This window comes from Suricata suricatta, chromosome 6, assembly GCF_006229205.1.
Source record: "Suricata suricatta isolate VVHF042 chromosome 6, meerkat_22Aug2017_6uvM2_HiC, whole genome shotgun sequence".
Lineage (NCBI taxonomy): Eukaryota > Metazoa > Chordata > Mammalia > Carnivora > Herpestidae > Suricata > Suricata suricatta.
The window spans coordinates 86167613-86173743 of NC_043705.1; the positions used below are offsets into that span (position 1 = coordinate 86167613).

At 45.4% G+C, this 6131-nt stretch overlaps 1 long non-coding RNA gene across 1 annotated transcript; it reads right to left on the reverse strand.

Moving 5' to 3' along the window:
• Positions 1–214: 214 nt before the first annotated feature.
• Positions 215–1976, reverse strand: LOC115293618. The gene is made up of 3 exons (XR_003909529.1): positions 1916–1976; positions 607–738; positions 215–315 (listed from the first exon to the last, which is right to left on the reverse strand). It is a non-coding gene; the product is annotated as an uncharacterized LOC115293618 (long non-coding RNA).
• Between the last annotated feature and the right edge of the window lie 4155 nt (positions 1977–6131).

Below are 6131 nucleotides of genomic sequence, written 5' to 3' on the forward strand. Positions count from 1 at the left end.
TGGTGATGGTGATGATGGTGATGGTAAAGGTAATGATGATGATAATGATGATGGTGATAATGGTGATGATGAGGAGGAAGAGGAGGAGGAGGATATTTATAAAGCATTTACTGCGTGCCCAGAACTGTGCTAAGCACATGACACTTATCCCCTTTGGTGCAGTGTAGCTGGTTTATTGCACACGCTGTCCCCAGAGGTACAAGCACAAGGCACTTTGACTGCTTCCCTCCACTGCTGTCCACACACACTCTCTTGACCAGCTCTTCTCTGCCTCTGGAAGAATGTTGACAGGTTCCATGGCTTTCCCATCACTCTCTGCTAATAAATAGTCTCTTTATCCAGGTTTTGAAAAGTCTGGTCCAGTGTACTATCAGAACCCCAAACTTTTTCTTGGGCTCGCCTCCATGGCCTGGCCTGTGTGGAATTCTCCCACTTTCACCATATTGGGGGTGAAGTTTACTCCCCACTAGACCCTCTACCTCACCCTCCTGGGGGGTTGGCCATTCCCTCACTTTTAGACTTTCCAGGCTAGAGTTAGAACAGGTCCCTGCAGCCCTCAAAATCAAGGGAGCATGAAACAACAATCTAGCCAACAAGTCCTCTCACCTGCCTGCTGCTTGGTTTGAGATGAGCGGCCACAGAGGTCCGGAGTGGGGGGAGGCACAGCATTCTGAGAGCTCCTTCTAGAGAAGTCTGTCCACAGGTTTCTTCAGCTTCCCAGCTCTTTTCTTTTTTACTCTAGAGATGAGTAATGAGTTAAGGATCACAAAGACCGTGTCGTGATTTGTTAACAAGTCCTACAAGGGGTCAAGCCCCTCAGTTTCGGATGTCAGAATCCTAGTATTTATTGTATGGTTCCCTACAGTTAGGGAACTAACTCTGCTGAAGCCCAAGGCAGCAGGACAATCTCATTCAATTTCCTGTTTCATCACATCAAGTTAACTCAAAATTTTACCCTGTGATTTAAGGACTGCTATTGTTTCCATATTACAGATACAGAAAGTGAAGCTAAAGACCTCGGTCCAGTAAACAGCACAGACGGGTGCCTGGGTGGCTCATTCAGTTGAACATCCAACTTCGGCTCAGGGCATGGTTTCATGGCTCATAGGTTCAAGTCCCGCGTCAGGCTCTGTGCTGACAGCTCAGAGCCTGGAACCTGCTTTGGATTCTGTGTCTCCCTCTCTCTCTGCCCCTCCCTGATTCATATTCTGTCTCTTCCTCTCTTTCAGAAATAAATGAACATTAAAAAAAAAACCCAGCACAGAAAGGGTGGATACATGTCTATCATCTCCTAGCACCCATGATCCTTCTAAGTATGCCACACTGCTTCTCATGCTCATGGTGACTAATGCTGTCCCATGTATAGCATCCTGGTGATGGCAGGAGTAAAAAGAATTTTCCAGACAATGTATTTAATCCATTCGTACAGAAGCAATGTTTGCACTGTGCAGCGGGCCACTGCCCCCAGGAATGGCCCCCAACCCTGGGCTCTGCTCTGTCTGTTCTGGGCTTGCATAAAGCAGGCACTCAAATGGGGTCCTTATAAGAAAGACCTCATCAATCATTAGGCCAGAGGGCCAAACCAAGTGCCTATGCCAAACCTGTCCATCTTTTTTCATGGACGAAGTAATCTGAAGAAAAACAAATTCAGACTCACATTTCCAAGAGGAAAAGTGGCAAGTTTCCATTTGGCCTCAGGTGGCCACTCTCCCCAAGGTCTAACAAATTGTTTCTTTGTAGGAGAAAGCAACCAACAAACAACAATGTTAGTTCTCACTAACTGCATTTTCAGAATAAGAACAATCAAGTTCATGCGGATGTGGCACTGAGCATTCTTAGGGTCATGGTTTTACAAGCCAAGTCCCAGGCTTTTGAAACTCCAGTCTTTTTTCGAAAGAGTCAAGATGCGACTTACTTTGAGCTATGACTTTGCTTCCATGAGGAAATAGATACCTTACTATCCCTCTCGAATCAGGAAAAGGGCTTCAGTTACATGCTGCTTGCATTTGAAGATGGTATCCTCCCAGGAAAGGTTTCCCAAAATACAGAAAAAATTTTTCAATATATTTTTTGCCAATCAAAACAGCTATCAAGTACAAGCCTACAATATTTATAATACAAGATTTTAAAAGTTCTCAAATTTGGAAAGGTTGAAAGATCTGTTTTAAAGTGCTTTGCGCATGATTATTTAATTGTGATCCTTTCAAACACAGCAAGAGGCAAAGGTGCTTTGGGCTGGCACCACCTTCTCCTTCAGTGAAGTAGGCTTTCTAAACTGTTAGGACAAGATTGCCAGAGTCAGAAGTGAACATACCATACACCCAGTTAAAGTGAGTTTTTAGTAAACAATGAACAATTTTTTTAGTGTAAGTATGTTTTGTGCAATATTTACAGCATCTGGCAACCCCGATTAGGGTCCAAAGGGGACTTGGGAAGGCCTCCGGGAGCCGGCCTGCCGTTCCCAGCTCAGGCGTGGTGTTCTCCTAGTCAACACAAACTCAGTTTCTCAGAACACCAACATTAGACAAGGCCATTCTGTTTCCGTGACGACTATCAAAACAAAAACACCATCCCTCAGTAATCATGTCTGAACAAGGACAATTCTCATTGTCCAAACCACCAAGTCCCAAACACCCCTGTCTCCCTCCTAATAGAAGTGGCAGTCACTACTTTACCAGTGACAGCTCCTACCTCGCTCCCGTCTGCCCTCCCTAATGAGATGTATTGAGATGCCCAGTTATAGAATTACCCGACCTCCTTACAGCATCTAGTTCAGGGCAAAGCCTCACTTCCTTAAACCTGCCCCCCAATTTTCCTAACACAACCCTCAACCTTTTAATAAGTCACGGCTAACATCCTCCCACTAAGATGCCCCGTATTTCCTTATGGTATACATTCTCCCTTGTTGCTTGTGTAACAAACCCAAGGTATGTTTAACTACAGTTTAACACAGCGGCCTTTGGCTTTAAGACATTGACTGACATCCCAGATGCACCAATCAGGGATCAGGGAAGGGGAGGGAGGGGAAATGCAGATGTGTTGCCCCCATGCCACAGTTACATAGCTGACTTGGTGAATAAGGAAGGCCTTCTATACCTACTTGCCTCCTGGTGCCCATAGGCCTGGACCTCAGTGGTGGCTCATTAGCTTTTCAAAAGGCAATTTCACCTGCTTGCTGTTCCTACCTGTTGTTGGCTCCTAATCTCCTAAGGACAGCCAGTGAAACGCTACACTGGAAAGATTCCTAATGAGTGAAGATGCTGACCAAACATAAAATGTCAAAACAGCCATCACTGGGATGACTTAATTTGCCGTAGGAAGAAGCCAGCAAAGAAGAGATGCGGAGGGCGGTTTGAAGTGCTGGCCTTGTTTCTGTCATCTGAGTTTCTGGCCTCCGGACTCCAAGGTCTGTCTGTCACTGGTCCCCAAACCACTGCCACGTGGCCTTTCCACTATTGCCTGAAGCCTGAACAGTTCTCAATGCTTTGGCTAACCACCTAATCGCTGTTTTTTTTTTTTTTTAAAAGAACATTTTGTTATGTTAACCAAACCTCTACTCTGCAATTAACTCTAATTACACAAGCAATTAAACTGGGAGTAAGATTACTTTGCAGTTTAAAGCTATTTGTGCCGCACTAGGTTTTTCTCTATCTAATTAATTCTTATTTCTTGGTTATAATGGTTATTTAATTAACAGACTTTCTGACTTAACCTGCAGGTTGGTTTTTTGTTTTTGTTTTTTTGTTTTTTTAAGCAACTGTCTGTCCCCACACTCGCACGCCTGAGTACAGCGCGTCTGCTCCGCCGGAGGGTCCCAAAGCGGGGACAGAAGACTCTGGCCAATTCCGTGAAGCTGCTTGGAAGTGAAATCTGGCTTGGTTAATTTGTCACTCAAAGGTAGGGAGGAAGTAATTCCAATGTGTACAGTAATACAATCCCGAGTATTTAGGTGCTCTGGTCAATGACCCTGTCACTAGTATGAAATCTGGGGTCCTCAGTGGGGTGGCCCCAGGTGCTAGAATTCTCTTCAGTATGTGAGAATATCTCCGTGGGGGCTGTTTGTACACCCACAGTGAGTTCACACAGGCTGCCTCAATTTGTTTCTGGCTGGAATCATACCAATTTAGGGTAACTCTACTAACAGTGGCTTTAAGATAAGTGGTTGACTCATGCCAATCAAAAACTCTGATGGGATGTGGAGAAGTCATAGAACGAGGGTGCTGATTAGAGGGCCCATGTCTGGATAGGCAGTGCTTCTCGCAGGAGACAAATTTAGTAAGTGCTCCTTGGGTGTGATATCCACGTGGTAACATCTTTTAAATGAATGATTTCTGTGACTCTCATTGCACTGTCTAGGACCCCTGGAACATCTGAAGCTGCCCCCAACTGTCTTTAACATGTGTCCAGGTGCAGCCCCTCCCCCAACCTGCCATGGCTGTGGTGGCCCTTTCTGAGAATTTATATCCTTTCCCTGCCCTTCTCTGTCCTGACATTTTTCTAGCTATCCGGACACTTGTGGTAGTGGCAGCAATTGCTAGGGTAGATGGGACCCGCCTTTAACAAACAGACACATCTGAACCAGTTCTGCACTACAGACAGGGAAAAACCGAGGGACATCCCCTCCCCTGCATCCCCACCACTACCCTCCTGCCCCAGAGATCTCACCTTAGATTTGCAGGAAGGCTCCAAGGATTTATGAAAGGTCTGATCTCAGTTCTTTCCAGTCACCACATGTGACCCGTCTTAGGGAACTCTTGGTAACTTAGTGCCCTATTCGTAACAAAATGCCCACTGACTGGGTTGAAGACAGACAGGAAAGCACTAGAAAGGTTGGAAGGATACAGTCCCTGCCCTTGTGGCAGCCCCCAGACTCCTTGCACATGCACACAAGCCAGCCTGCCTGAGCCCCTGCATAGAAGGTCACGGGTCCTGGCACACTTCACCTCAGGCAGTAGCAAATTAATGATTTCTCCTGAGACACACACTACAGGGTCTCTACCCCTGCCCATATCATGTCCCCAGTCCTTTTGTACAGAGAAGAGATAAAGTTAGGTGTTGGGAAATAGCCAGGCTCAGGGCTTGGGATTTTCATGGCTCTCCTCATCACCCACTCTGTCCATCAGAACAGAACAAGTTTCTTACTCACCCTCCTCTCTCAAAGCTGTGTGTCAGAAACTGTGCTTATTTCTCATTGGTATATTTCTTCTTAAAATCCAATCAGATGGGAGAAGATCTGTCATTGACTGATCTCTGATTATGGAGGCAAATAAATTCAGAGGTTGAAGCTCTAACCCCCAGTGGGGTTATATTTGGAGGAAAGAAACAATTAAGCCAAGAAGAGAGCTCTCCCCAGGAACCGCATTGGCTGGCACCTTGATTTTGGATTTCTCTCCACAACTGTGAGAAATAAGCTGTTATTTAAGCTACCCAGGCAGCTATTTTGTTATGGATGGCCATGCCGGCTGACAGACTCTGCTTTTCCAAAGAAGGGGGAAGACCTCCAGGCTAGCACTCCTATAAGGTCCTGTCCTCCCCCAGGCCACCCACTGACAAGATCATCATAGCTACCATGACTCTCCCCATTCTCCTCTGTCTTCAAAGGAGTCATACCTCCAGCCAGGGCCAGTCCATATAGGACTTCATGTAATTTAGTAAGAGGCACCCCTTCTAGAGTGTCCAGACACACAGGTCCCTGGATACCTTTGAGAGAGAAAGGTACCTTCTTGCAGAGAGATGTAGGCTAAAACACCCAGCTTGGGAAACAGGAAATGGCCTGGATTTCCATCCTGTCACTTCCTAGGCCAGGACACTTTTGTACACGGGAGCCCTGCATCCTCCTGAGTCTAATTACACCTACCTTCATCAGCTATCACCATCTCTCTTCTGTTCTCCATGCACTTTTGTAGTATTTAGTCCATATTCATTTACTGTGAGTATTGGTTGGGTTTAAGTCTACCATTTTGCTATACGTTTTCTACTTGTCCCTTCTGTGTTTTGTTCCTTGTTCCAATAGTCATGATTTCTTTTGGATTAGTCAAATATTTTTATTTTTTAATGTTTTTTTAAGTTTATTTATTTATTTTGAGAAAAGGAGAGAGAGAGAAAGAGAGAGAGAGACACACACACATGCA